General features: G+C 30.9%; 1 protein-coding gene and 1 long non-coding RNA gene across 3 annotated transcripts in view; one reads left to right on the top strand and one right to left on the bottom strand.

The window, feature by feature from the left end:
• The window catches only part of LOC132695877 (protein turtle homolog A-like), a 413,609-nt gene that overhangs the window by 358,248 nt on the left and 40,409 nt on the right, over positions 1-14,952 (bottom strand). The window lies entirely within an intron of this gene.
• Positions 1-14,952, top strand: part of LOC132695880 (uncharacterized) — a 237,150-nt gene that overhangs the window by 159,510 nt on the left and 62,688 nt on the right. The gene's annotated exons all lie outside the window — the stretch shown is intronic.

The raw sequence follows: 14,952 nt of genomic DNA on the forward strand, positions 1-14,952 counted from the left end.
TAATGCTGACGAAACTGACATTTTTTACAAAATGACGCCAAATAAAACTCTTAAATTTAGAACCGAAAAGTGTGTGGTTGGAAAACTTTCTAAAGAACGTATAACAGTGTTAGTAGCTGAAAATATGAGTGGGAGAGAAAAAAGAAAGCTAGTCGTGATTGAAAAATCCACTAACCCACGATATTTTAAGAACATCAAGCATTTGCCTGTCACTTACAAGGCAAACAAGTCTGCATGGATGACATCGCAAATTTTTGAAGAGGAGATACGGAAATGGGATGCAGAATTAAAGGGGAGGAAAATATTACTTCTCTTAGATAACTGCCCTGCACATCCCCATATTCCAAATCTACGGAATATTGAATTGGCATTTCTTCCAGCCACAACAACAAGGGTATTACAGCCGATGGACCTGAGTGTAATAAAAAGTCCGAAGACAAACTTTCCATTAATATGCTAAATGCAGTCAACTTTATTAGTAAAGCTTGTAAAAAGGTGACAGCAGAAACAATTCAACATTTCTATCGTCATGCAGGACTTATTACCGAGACAAAATGCGAACAGGACTTGGAAGATGATCAGCGACTAAGCGGGTGGATAAAGCAGTTTCAAACAACAATTACGTTTACAAGTGAGGAGTTGCAAGAATTTGTGGTGATAGATCAGGATTTGCCTACAACAGCAGACTTGACAGAGGAAGTCATTTTATAACAAGCACCAACCAATCCACCACCACCAACCATTCAACAAGCCCTAAATTCAGTGAAGCTGCTTAAGGAATTTTTTATATACCATGAGGAAGATGCCCCTCTCGAAGAAATGGTGAAAATACAAGGCAAAGTACGAGATGCGTATTAGGATACTAAAAAAATTAAAAAGGAAATGACCGATTATTTGAAACATTAAATATACTTCTCAAATATTTATATAAATTGTTCCTAAGTAATTGTTAAAATATGTATCCAAATAATTAAATATTACACAACACATGCGTATTGTTATTTTTCAACTGCCTATTATAACGAAAAAAAAAACATTCCTTTTAATTTCGCTATATAGAGTTTCGACTACTACTACATATTGTAAATGGATATTACCAAAACGTATTTGTAGGGCTTTTATCAATGACTAACTGGTCTAGAAATGTCATTTTATGATACTCATGCTCTGCTCAAGTAAAGCGCAAAAACGAAAACTTAGTTAAGAAACTTAACATTAATTTTAAGAAGTTTAACATTGTCATTATAAGAAAACGAGGTCGTTATTATTTTTTCTTTCTTGGCAAAAGTTGTTCCATAAGTTTATTGTTTACTTCAACTTTCATTAAACAGAAAGTATCGTTACAATCCAAAAGACCCGTTAAATTTATTTATTCATGTCATTCGTTATTTCGCTGCAAAATTATTGCCTGAACGGCGTGTAGGACCTCGAACGTTGAACGTCAATAGTCATTGATGGATTCCGCCACAAATCCCCCTCAAGTGGTAAACCGCAGGCAAAATTCTGTGCAGCAGATTACACAATAGCATATGATTACGTGGATTACTTAATTTTGCACGTACATAAATCCAAAACAAATTCAAGCATGGATGCACCCTATAAAATAGAGACTAAGGACATCCAACTAAAAGAGATCCCATAAGTCATTCATAGGCTTAGTTCAATACTCACTACCAAGATTCAATTAACTAAAGAAATATAGTATCGATAGGTATACAATATTTGTTTACAACATACATCAGCAAACAGCTGCATCGTCAAAACGGTGTAATGCAAAAAAATGGTCAGTCTAAAATCTAGCTATAAAAGTAATCAAGGAGAAAGTCGCTTAATTAAAATAAAAGCAAAATGAGTGTATTAAAACAACATGAACAAATAAAATAGTATAAATAAACCAAAAATCAAAATAATGCAAAATCGTTTTGACTAAAAGGATATATAAAATAACATGAACAAATATACATAAAAAGATTATTGATAAACCAATGATGAGAAATAAATGAGAACCAAACAAAAAAGATGGAAAAGTGAAAACATTATTATAGATTCATATATATATTTTTTTTCTTGGGTATATATTATGGACCGTTACGTAAAACAAAAGAAGAAAGTTTCTAATTTATAATAAATTTATTTAACGTTTCGACCGGTGTATTCTGTCTTTTTCAAAAATATCCTAAGTTTAAAATCGATGTAAAAATAAAAACATTTAAATACAACACACTACGGCACGATTTAAAATTGTAGAAATAGAAATAGTGGTTTAATTGCTTAACAGTTCTGCTAAATTTTGTTTATCTTTAAGAAAAATATGGTGGAAATATTATTAAATTTTTCCTCAGATTGTCTAGGCAATGTGGAGAATAAACACCATTTGATCCTTACATTGATTAATAATTTCAATTTCAATTTTGATTTATTGTGGTATAAGAATATAAAAATAATAATCAGATTACGCAAACCAGTAATGATTTGTGTAAATTGGTCGGTTAAAATCAAGCAAGTAGCGTAAAATATCTATCCCTAATAAATTCGTCCATAATCGAGGCTCGATGGAACAATGAAAATACTTTCCTTGTTCCTGTAAACCCTCTAGTTTCCCTTATATGGTACAAGTTTTTTGCTTCAAACTCTTCAACTAGTTAACTTCGTTTTGTGAAATCGTTAACTTACGCGCGATACACTGCGTTATTTAAGTTTTTAATTCATTAATCATTGTCGGAAAATGAGCATAAAAGCTTTTTAAAAAAATGTTTTACTTCAAAAGCCGTGGAAGCTAATCAAATGTTTGGAGCCTAAGCAGATTGTAATTTACGTTACTTTGTTTGATAATATCATTTGCAAATGTAAAAAAATTATGAATTGAACTGAGCTGGCTTTTACTTGATGAAATTCCATTTATCAGAATAAATAAGAACTAAAAGTTCAGATTTTCACGAAATTATATATTATGACATGACAATTGTTTCGACAACACCGTGTCTTTATCAAATGTAATATTTACAAACTACCTGATACTATATATACCGAAAAATGACCATAAAACCTTAATTAATATTGTTGCGAGAATTTAAGTTCAATAAAGGAGAGGTATTTAAATCTAATTGATCGTTAAGCAATACATTTGAATGTCTCATTTTGTTAATCTCCATGGCTTCCAATAAATTTAATTTTCTACTTTTTGTGGCTGTAATATATATAAATTGTCGTCAAAAATGTGTTTTTCTGTGTTTAAGTGTGTAGCATAATTAGAATCTAGACTATTGTTTTTAAACGTTCTTATATGTTCGTTAATGCGTTTCTTGAAGGATCTACCTGTTTGTCCAATATAAATTTTAGGACAAGATCCACATTTCAACCTGTAGACACCTGATTTTTGGTATTTTGGACATGTCGATTTATTGTTTTTTAAATATTTTCCTATTGTGTTGTTAGTTCTGAAAACTATTTTTAAACCACATTTTGACAAATGTTTTGAAACTTTTTCGCTAGGTTCTCCTATGTATGTAATTGTTTTAAAATGTTCGTGTTCTGTATTTGGTTTCGGATAAATAGAGTTTACTGTTTTCTGTATTTGTTTTTTATTTATAATTTTATCTATAATGGACGGATTGTAGCCGTTGTTCAGTGCTATTTGTTTAATGATTTTAAGTTCTTTGTTGTAATTTTCTGTTGAGAGTGGCGTATTAAAAAGTCTGTGTATAAAATATTGAAATGCAGCCATTTTGTGTGTATAAGGGTGATTTGAGCTGTTATGTATGACTGTTTCCGTGTGTGAAGGTTTATGATAAACTGAAAAATCTAATTTGTTTTGCGCTAACATAAGTATTACGCAAAACAATGGCTACAATACATTCATTATAGATAAAATTATAAATAAAAAACAAATCCAGACAACAGTAAACTCCATTTATCAGAAACCTAAAACAGAACACGAACAATTTAAAACAATTACATACATAGGAGTATAGGAGAACCCAGTGAAAAAGTTTCAAAACATTTGTCAAAATGCGGTTTCAAAGGAGGTTTCGGAAATAACAACACAATAGGAAAATTTTTAAAAAATAATAAAACTAAATGTCCAAAATCTCAAAAATCAGGTGTCTATAGGTTGAAATGCGGATCTTGTCCTAAAATTTATATTGGACAAACAGGTAGATGATTCAAGACACGCATTAGCGAACATAAAAGAGCGTTTAAAAACAATAGTCTAGATTGTAATTATGCTACACACCTAAACACAGAAAAACACATTTTTGACGACAATTTTGATATTTTACATACAGCCACAAAAAGTAGAAAATTAAATTTATTGGAAGCCATGGAGATTAACAAAATGAGACATTCAAATGTATTGCTTAACGATCAATTAGATTTAAATACCTATCCTTTATTGAACTTAAATTCTCGCAACAACGTTAATTAAGGTTTTATGGTCATTTTTCGGTATATATAGTACCAGGTAGTTTGTAAATATTACGTTTGATAAAGACACGGTGTTGTCGAAACAATTGTCATGTCATAATATATAATTTCGTGAAAATCTGAACTTTTAGTTCTTATTTATTCCAAAAAAATTATGGTTAAAATTAACATTTTCTTTTCCCTCAACAGGATTCATGGTTATCTGAAACAACATTTTTTACACAATTCAGCCCGTGTTTTAAAAATAAATTTCTATAGATTATTTGCAGAAACGTTTGGTATTTTCCATTTGATAGCTCACATTCGAGTTTGTTGACGTTTAATCAAAACTCTTCTACATTTTTTGAAATAAGTAATGGAAATTCAGGTTAAAACTTTATATATGGATACGAAATACCTATAGAAACGTACTTTTAAAAAAGAAAATAATCGAAAATTTAAATCCTCTCAACAAAATCTGTTTCTCCAAACACGCCGTATAAGTATCATCTAAAATGTAATGCCAGGGCAAAGTTCTTGCGGAAAAGTTCAGATTTCAGTTAAATTAAAGAACGGAACTATTAGGATTTCTTCAAGGGGTTCCAATTGCTTTAAAATGGCAGAAATTAACTTTTATCTCGAAAAGGGTAAAAGATAAGCATCGGGAAATCCGCACAAAGTCGACTTTGTTCAAAAATTAATGAAAAATGAAAAAATATTCATCAGTTGTGGTTTAAATTAAACAAGAATATTTCTTTAAGCTGTGCGTACGTCAGCATTTATACACGTAAAAGCTCAAATTACAACAAATATTGTTTTAAATACTTTATGTCTGGTAATACGGTCACAGGGCATTCATATTTATTTTTCCCGATTTTCCAAAGTACTTGAAACAATGCAATGGATAATCATTTTAATAAACTTGATATTTTTGCATTATTTGTTATATAAATATATATTGCTCTTATGAGTAAAGTAGTATCTATTTAAGTAACTATCTAAACTAAATTACGTATTAAACACATTTTTGGTTAGTTATATTTGGACCATTTGGACCAGTTTTGGTTATGCTTTGTCTGTTTAAAATAAATGGGACTAAACTGTGCAAAGTTACTACTAAAATTGTTAATAACGCGCTCTTTAAATGAGTTGATTTTTGATTTCTGTTTATAGCACGATTTAAATAATTTAGTTTGGTCAATATATATGCCACTACACCTAGCTTCTTCTTGACACACTCAACAATACGAAATCATCGCTATATTTTCCAAATCCTAAAACTCACAAGTCCAAATCCCACAAACAGTCGAAAATCTCAAAGTTTGATCACATCACTTACACAAAAGGTCACATTAAACAGTTAATACCTTCGTTGCGTATAAAACGCTTTCCAATCTAGCAAATCGTATTTTGTGGAAAAATGGTTCAAAAATATTAAAAGCGAATTAGTAAGAAGATTTCTTTAAAGCCTTTTATGTCTTAGCTAAGGCCCTTATTCGACGAAACAGTTATCTTTTTCCAACCGCTTGCTCCTGTTTGTTTTTTGGGGAGGAAAAGTTAAGACACATTTCTAAGGTTAATGTATTCTATTGTTTATGTATGCAAATTTTTTAGGGTTTGAGAGGGGTAAGGGGGGAAGGGGATAAAATTTAGCGAGCATATTTTCAATTCCCTTAGAAAATTCGGACAAACTATACTGGCGAATAATAGACTAATAAAATAGAAATTTTAATTTTTTTGAACCAGTAATTTTTTTCTGTATGTCGAAGAATTTTGAATAAAGCCCCTGACTATCCAGGATTGTAATTTGTATTTTTTTATTCAGGGTAGTAGACGAAAATAAAATTATACGATATACTTGGATTTTGATTCAGCAAGCATATTTAAAAAAGGAGGCCCATTGAAATTCGAATTTCAAATATCTCATTTTAATTTTCTGCTTTTTGGTACATTATGTAAGAAGTCAAAATCATCCTCAACTTGTGGGTTTCTGAATTTAAATAAATTTTGGGAAATGAAAGCAAACTTGAGACCAAATTTAGATTGATGTATCAAAACTTTCTTTCTAGGTTCTAGTATGTATTTTATTGTTGTGTTTTTTTTTATCGTGTTGTTATTGAAAGTGGTATATTAAGTAGTCTCTAGATACAACAATAAAAGGCAGCCATTTTTTGTGTCCGTGTGTGAGGGTTTATATTTATTTTATATTTATGGTGCAGATAGCTACATAATTAATTACAGTCCAGCAGTTCAACTATTTGGGGTTTAGAGACATAGTCCCTTTATTTAATATCATCAATAGACTTGTGACTGGATCGCAATATTGCAAAATGTCAACTTTAATAGCGTTAGAAGAACTCGCCATTCTTTTTTTTTCATTCAAAATCAACTATAGCATCCACGGTACTTGTAACAGAGTGATCAGATTGTTTAATTACACATGATATCGCATTTTTGACAGTCAGATCCTTGACTATACAAAAAAAAATCAAATTTTCTCTACGCTACGATGTACCATATGTTTTTTCGCGCCTTTTTTTTTGCGATATCTTACCCACACTCAAAACGGATGACGTTACCATGGTTACTTATATAACTTGCATACGCATCTGGGATGCTTTTACTCTAAATTAGTCGATTCAACGCCATTTCCATGTGTATCGGTGTAATTAATGGTATTTGTGTTACATTTATATGATGGCGAGTTCATTACAGAAGCTCTTGGGTAAGTGTAATTTAATTTACAGTCGGAAAACCGTAATTTTTTTGCGTTGGAGTGAACTGAGTTTTCTAAATGCACATTTGTTTTGTTTTCTGTCGGTCACGCGTTTTAACGACATGCGTATTTTGTCATTTTTGCGTTTTATACAGGGTACACATATATTAGCAAAAAGATTCGCCGCTTATTAAAAATTGCAATAAATATTTGGAAGTTAATATGGTAGTCACGGTTTTCTGATTTGGATGAGAGATTGGTATATTTATTTTTTTGCTTTGGGAAAAAAAAAGTTTGTCATCATTAATTGTCTCCATATCAAGCGTTTTCTTATCATATCCTATATAGTTTACTTAAAAGCAATTTCCAAAATTACAAATGCACATGGTGTAGGTTAAAATATTTATTAAATTCACTAGTGAAACTCTAAAATCACAGGTTGGTATACAGAGTTCTCCAGACCCGATGACACTAGGAAGCATATGCAGAATAGGAAAACATAGACATTTAAATATTCGACACAGGCACCAATTTCACTTTTTTACGTTATATTATTACATTTTTTAGATTCTACGAAAAGTTCTGAAACCTCCTATGCAGCGTATGTTACACCTTTCTCAAGTTATTTTGGTGGGGGAAATTATTTCTTAGAAAATTAATAAATTAATTATTTTAAATAAAAATCTAAAATTTGAGTTAGAGGGTGTATACAAAATTATGCACATTTCCATGCATTTGCTATTGCCAAGCCTTAAACCAAATTTTAGACCTTTGCCGTATACTTAATTATGTTCAAAATAGATGACTTTGCGAAGTTTCTTAAATAAGTGGGAACTCTGTTAATTCTTTCTTAAACTGTGTGTCCGTCTGTATATGAAATATTAAGAAAGCTAATGTCTTTTTGATGACAAGATTTTTCTACTGTGTGTGTGTTAGTGCTGCGGATTGTTAAATAAAAGTGATTCTTTTGGTAAGAGTAATGTAAGTAGCGAAGGTTTGCGTTGACGTAGGATCATGTTCAAGCACCAAAATTATAGTACATGTTTTTCCATTTGTTTTAGATATATCTTGTTTAAGTTTTTACGATTTTGTACTACGTGTGTTGCTTGGTATATCATATAATTTTGTTCTCTAAAATATCTAACATGCGCCGAATACTTATGGTTTTGAAGACAAGCAAATGATAGATCTTAATTCCTTCCCAAACAGAAGTTTTATGTTTTAATACCACTCAAAATTTTTATAATAAATCTTTTTAAGTAGCCAAAACAATGGTGATTCTAATTTTTATTTTAGATTTTATATATAAAACAAATTATTATTTATTAACAAACATAAAATTTGAAGTAAACATTATGATGGAGAAACGTTTCGATAATTTATGCCTCCTAAATATGGTTTTATTCATAATTTGTTTTTTTTTATTTTGTTAAATCGTGTAGTTGTAAATTGGTTAAGCTTAGTCGATAATATTAATATTGTTATTTATTTTAGTAATATTTTTATGGTTATTTGGGCTTACATGTATCTCTTCACTATTGGATTTTTATAATACTATTTTAAATAAAAAAATTTCTATTTAAATGCCTGCTATAATTACCAATGTTTTGGCTATTGAAAAAGAATTTGTATAAAATTTTCCACAGTATTTAACATTGCTGAAAAAAATGAATAAAGATAGAAACCATTAATATTTTTCGAACAACAAACTTTTTTTATAAATAAGGGTACTTTCCTCTACTGCAATTTTTCTGTTTCTATATAATCATTAATAATTATTATTGTGTTTAATGATGTGATAATGTACTTAAGAAAAAATATATTCAAACATCAGAAAATTATCCCGGGCAAAACCGAATTTGACGCGTGTAAATATTCGTTACGAATGAGGTTTTGATTCTTTTATAAGGTGTTTTAGGTCACACCGTGTCCATATGCCAGTTTTAATAACAATTAAAAACGTTTGTTAAGGTCAATTATTTCCGTATATTGTTGAGCAGTTTTGTTTCGAAATCAAATCCATGTAACCATCGAAATTTATTTACGAATACAATGATGTTTATATAAATTCGTTATGCACTTTAACAAAAGTTAATGAAAGTAATACATTTCGACAAGCATTTGGACCAAATAACGAGACAATTTTATTAATTATTTATTAATGGATATGGAATAATTGAATCGAACGGCTGAAATCGAACGAACACATTGCTAATAATATTATTACACTTTGATAACAACATTATTATTTGCATTTCTCGATAAGTACATCAGGAATTCAATGAAAGCATTTGACCTTAACTACCTGATTAAATTAGCCGATGAACTGCAGTAGAATATTATTATAACTTTAAGCTTAAATCTTATATCGGTTATCAATTTCCCTCGGGTGATTACATAAGGTCCACCAAACTACCCTGGGAATGGCATCTTTTTATATTTTTCGATATCGGACGCATTTGTTTCTAACCGGAAATTCCAATTTGCTAAACTTAATAATAATAATGCTTCCCAGTGTATTTTATAATCGCTAGACTTACAACTCGATCGACCCACCGAAGAGACAATGGAAAAATAATAGTCAACATTTGCGATCTATTATGTATTATCGGTATTAATGGATAAAAGTGGATAACAATAATTTACGTTGCTCATTTTTATTTTACGTCAGAAAGTCCTTGAAAATGCTTTAAAGGAAACCGGATGGAACTTTTTCAGGAATAGAAGTTGAAATAATATACCCGGTGTTACGTTTAAAACAGCGAAGGTAATGGAGACTTCCGGTACTGATGGAAAACATCATAAAATGTTCTATATCGGGTGTTCTATTTCAAGTAAGGAAGTTAATGGCGATTTCGTCTATAACCGTCAATGGTACAACTTTGAAAATGTTTAAAAGGAAATCTAATGAAAGTCACTATGATTTTTTTACCGGAAATCCAAATTTGAGTATTTCGTTTTAAATAAGGAAGTTTTTTAAAAAGAAATCAGATAAAACTTTCAAGGGAATAAAAATTGAAATAATGTAGCGGGTGTTCTTTTTAAAACAGCGATTCTAATGGAGACTTCCAGCACAACCGGAAGTGGTACAAATTTTAATATGTTTCTAAGGAAACCTAATGCAAAACTTCATAAAATTTTCTCAACATTGAAATAATATATCCGGTGTTTTATTTAAGTAAGGAAGTTAAATTTAATTGTTCCGTTTTAAATAGGGAAGTTAATGGAGATTCCAGGTACATCCGAAAGTTTGAATTTTTTAAAAAAGAAAAGTAAAAATTTTCTCGAGAATTAAAATTGAAACAATATACACGGTGTTTCATTTAAAATAGCCAAGCTAATGGAGACTCCAGGTACAACCCAAAGTGGTGGAAATTTGAATATATTTTTAAGGAAGCCTGACGGAAAACATCATAAAACTTTCCCAATTGAATCCAATATTGAAATAACATACAGGTGGGTCATTTTCGATTAAGTGTGACTTTCAAAAAGCCTTTTCTAACAAGTTTCAAACGAATCGAATCTTCAAATCTTTCATGTAACTTTTGTTCTTTGGAAGCTTAAGAAGAAGAATGATAATATATTAAGTTTCAAAAAAATAGATTGTAAAAGGTTTTGTTTTCACGGAGCTAATATGTGTGCTTTTCTTCTTTTTTTCTTCGAATTTCTCTTGCTTTTGTTTTCTCCATGGTCCGCAACAAATAAGAATTGCATATTGGATTTGTCTACCGACCTTATTTGGGCGCTTTCGTATCAATATATTAAATTTTATTACATATGGGGTAATGATTTAGTTCCCTAAAATTTGAGAAGTTTCTAATTTAATCCTGTTGTGGTAGGAGGTAATGCATTTGTATACCTGCTAAATGGATTTACACGAAGTAATTTTCGGGGATTTTGGACTACTCCGTGTGCCGAGATTATTAGTGATTAGTTATAACTATAATTAATGTATGTGCATTATTAAATTCATCGCATCGAATAATAATTACATATAAAAGCAAACGATGCGCTTACTAAGATTAAGCCGAAACTTTAATTCGATGTACGCAATTTTAATGGAATGTCTACAATAAAATATCGCGGTTCAATTATCACGAACAAAGTGGTCAAAATTCACACGTTCGCGTGCTACTTTTTTGCGCTGTACCTTGTAAATTCGAGATTGGGGGTTTCGGAAATTTTACCAACCAGAATCGGTAGGATTTGAACGAAATTAATACGCGTTTTTGCTGTATAAATTTGGTTAAATTGTACGCTATCCAATTTTGCAATCGGCGGTCGATATAAATTTTCCGACAAAATGGCAGCTCGAACAGCAAGCTGTTTACAATAATGCAATTCCCAAAAACGTAGTAGTTCTGTTTTAGTTTTTAGTTTTGTTTTAATAACAAACGTGAAGTCAAAAAATAATGTTTTTTGAAGCGTTAAAGAGTAGTAATAGTAGGGCAGGTTCTAACCGTGTTTTAGCGGGAAAACTTGAATCGTCGTGAATCTTCGGGTATGTTCGGGACAAGGGCAGTTTTAAAATGATTTGTAGAGAGCTTAAAAGATTCAGTTGCACTTTAATTAATCAAAGAGCCAAACCTATCATAAGTGTGCTTGTTTAAAGGTTCATAATTATTTTAAATAAATCATTGCGGTCATAGTAAAATTGTATTTAGGTACCTTTTGCTCGGAAAATTGAATACGGCGATTATTACGAATCATGAAAGGTTAATAAAAACGTGTGCCCAATTGCTTTCACAGCTAAAATTATTGATGAAGTTCAAATTTATTAAATAAGCAAGATGATTTATCAATACCTTTATCCAATACTTCAGCTGCGACTATTTTGAGGATGTGGGTGTCAATTAAAACACATTGGATTATGCAAAAAATTAACCAGCTACGTAGCATACCCAAGAATCAAAAAGTAAAAGTTACCTAAGTAGTTATCAGGATAAAATGTATGAAAAAAATGAAATTGCTTTAAAATTTTAGAAAAAAACAGCTCCCATTATTAAAAGATATGGTCTGTTCATAGATGTAAGAAAGTGACCAATTGCTTTTGAATGGGGTTATCCAAGGGTGGTCATTAACATACAGTGCGACAGGATTATTACCTAAAGTTTAGAAAAGTAATAGAAAATAATTTTATACCTACCTGGGTTTAATATTCTTTGGTTTGGTATGGTATACTACTTAGTTTAAATTTATTAGTAATCATTCTTATTTCGTGGGTAATACAGCTTGTGTTGAATCGTGTGCGAATTATGCAAAATATGTGCGAGTCTAGCGTATTTCAGGAGATGCTTCCGGCCAAGTGTAGAAAACACTGTTCTATTGAGACTAAGGAAGTTATAAACAATGTTTATTTGACTTTCATTGAACGTGGTGTCAGCAAACAAGTATCTTTAGAAGAAACGGCCATATTGACGAAAATTCCAACATCAACTGTATGGAAAATTGTGAATAATCCCATTTCATCGAGGAAAAAAAAAGCCATGCTGACATTTTCTAGAGTGTAGATGAAAGTGATCAAGATATAATACGGCGTAAAATTTACCAGTTATACGAGAAACAAACCGTGCCTACATTAGATATCTTAATTAGGAGGCTTGAAAAAGATGAAACCGGTGTTAAATGTGGCAGAACTACCTTATGGGAGTGTATTCAACACATGGGTTTTAGATTTAAAAAAATTGACAAAAGTTTTAATGCAATCTTTTAGAATTCGGAAATGGCGACTGGACTGGATTTACAGAGAACCACAAAGGCCAATTATTATGTTTGGTATCAACTGAAATCTGCCACTCGTCGTAACAATGTTTTTCCCCGTGTTAACTCCAATATCCTCAAAACTTATAGACCGAAGTTTTTAACATCCCTCCACCAAGTTGGGCAAATTCTGTTAAACATATAGAAAAAGCAGAATAATCGTATATCCTTATTACAAATAATATAGAACAAATAATAATTAGAACAGACGGTGATAGGGATAGTGATACTGATATATTATGTCAATAATTTTAAGTAATTTAAGTAGGTAGTAAAAATAATTTGTAATTTTATTTTAGATTTAAACATAAATACATTCATAAATAAATAAATATTGTTTAGTTCTTTCCTAACAAAACCCCAAATAATTAAATTCTAAGCAAAGTACGGACCTGTTCGTCCATAATTCATTCTTACAGCTTGCCCGGGTCTTTCCTTAATTCGTATCAGTTAGTCTCTTTCTTATATCTATGAACAGACTTTACCTATTTTAAAAGGTCAAATAGTAAAATAGATGCCAATGAAATACCTATCTATACCTTCATTGTAGTATGTTTCAAAGAAGTTTTAATTTATTTTCGACTTAAATAATAGCGTAATAATAGATTAAGCAGCAAGTGCGGTAAACGGCATTTGACTCAGGAGTTTTTAATAAAACGAGTGAGTTAAAAATTTACCAATCATGTTGCATACTATACTATACTACAACCGTTAGTTTTTGGGTCCATCGGTTAGGTACTTTACAGACGGGAGTAGAAAAATTATTGTTCTTTATATCATATCCAATAACCTCTACTTTATTTTGTAAAATGTTAATTTTATGTTGTTTGTAAGTACACTGTATAGTGAAAACCACTTATAGAGATAATTAACCAAAGTAAAATAATTTCACAGCATTTTATAATTTAATTTGCTATCTGAGCCGTGTTTGCGCTTGTTTTTTAACCTCTCTCTTTATTTTGATAAATGTTTCGGCCGCTTTAGGTTGTTCGCCGCTGGTGCCTCTGGTGATTTGGACAAATGCACATTATAGCATTTGTGTTTTCCCGTTTCAAGAGATGTTAGCAAATGGTCGAATGTCCAAATGGTAGACAATCCCTAACGGCGTTCGGTTTCGGCTGGTGGGTGGTTTGTAATAACCGATCCGCCAACAGCTGAGACGTGACATGTACGTGATCGAGTGACAGAATGTTTAGGTTACAACCAGCGATTTTTATAGTGATATCAAACTTGAAACTTATTTAAAATGATTTATCTTACTAAGTTAACATTGTATTACTTTTTTTGAATTGGAATTCAGTTAATTGTTGGTAGTAAATTCATAGGGTAGTGTAGAACAGGAACAGAACCCCTTAACAAATAGTTTTTCACGATGACTTTATGTATTATTCACTCAAAGGGAGTAACGGAACGAGGTTAAGTTGATTTAATATTTTATAGTAGCTTACAAAAATGCCATTTTGCATGATTAGTGCAAAAAAATGAGAAATGTCTCACCTTATTTGTAAAGTGGGATAGGGGTAGGGGCTGATAAATGTGTATTACCCCAAGAAATGTTAAAGGAGGGATACACCCCAAAAACTTGAAATTTTGCCATTAATCTATGCTATACAGATTGCTACTTACAAATCTTTTGGATTCTTCTTGCGTCGGATGTTTATAAATAAAACTTGCTGAAGTTTAACCAATCATGAGTTTCAGCTAAGCTCTAAAGAAGCCAACATGATGATTGGCCAAACGTCAGCCAGGTTTATTTATAAACAAGCGATACAGGACGAAACCAGAATATTTGTATATTGTATTACAGTAGCCCGTCTATACAGAGTGGTCCATGGGATAAGTAAGTAAGTTTTAGACTCCACATGGAGAAAAAGTCAAAAATACTTAAGTAATTTGCTTGTTTAAACAATGAAGTTGTCATTCATAAAATTTCGATAAATTTGATTTGATTTGATTTGAATAGAGGGTGATAAGGACGATAAAATATTCAGAAAGATACTCACTGGTTAATAAAAAATATTCTTTCGAATGTGGGTTGCAGTACCCTTCGATAAAATTAACCTATGTTTTTT

Source organism: Cylas formicarius, unplaced genomic scaffold (genome assembly GCF_029955315.1).
Source record: "Cylas formicarius isolate icCylForm1 unplaced genomic scaffold, icCylForm1.1 PGA_scaffold_12__32_contigs__length_19106922, whole genome shotgun sequence".
Lineage (NCBI taxonomy): Eukaryota > Metazoa > Arthropoda > Insecta > Coleoptera > Brentidae > Cylas > Cylas formicarius.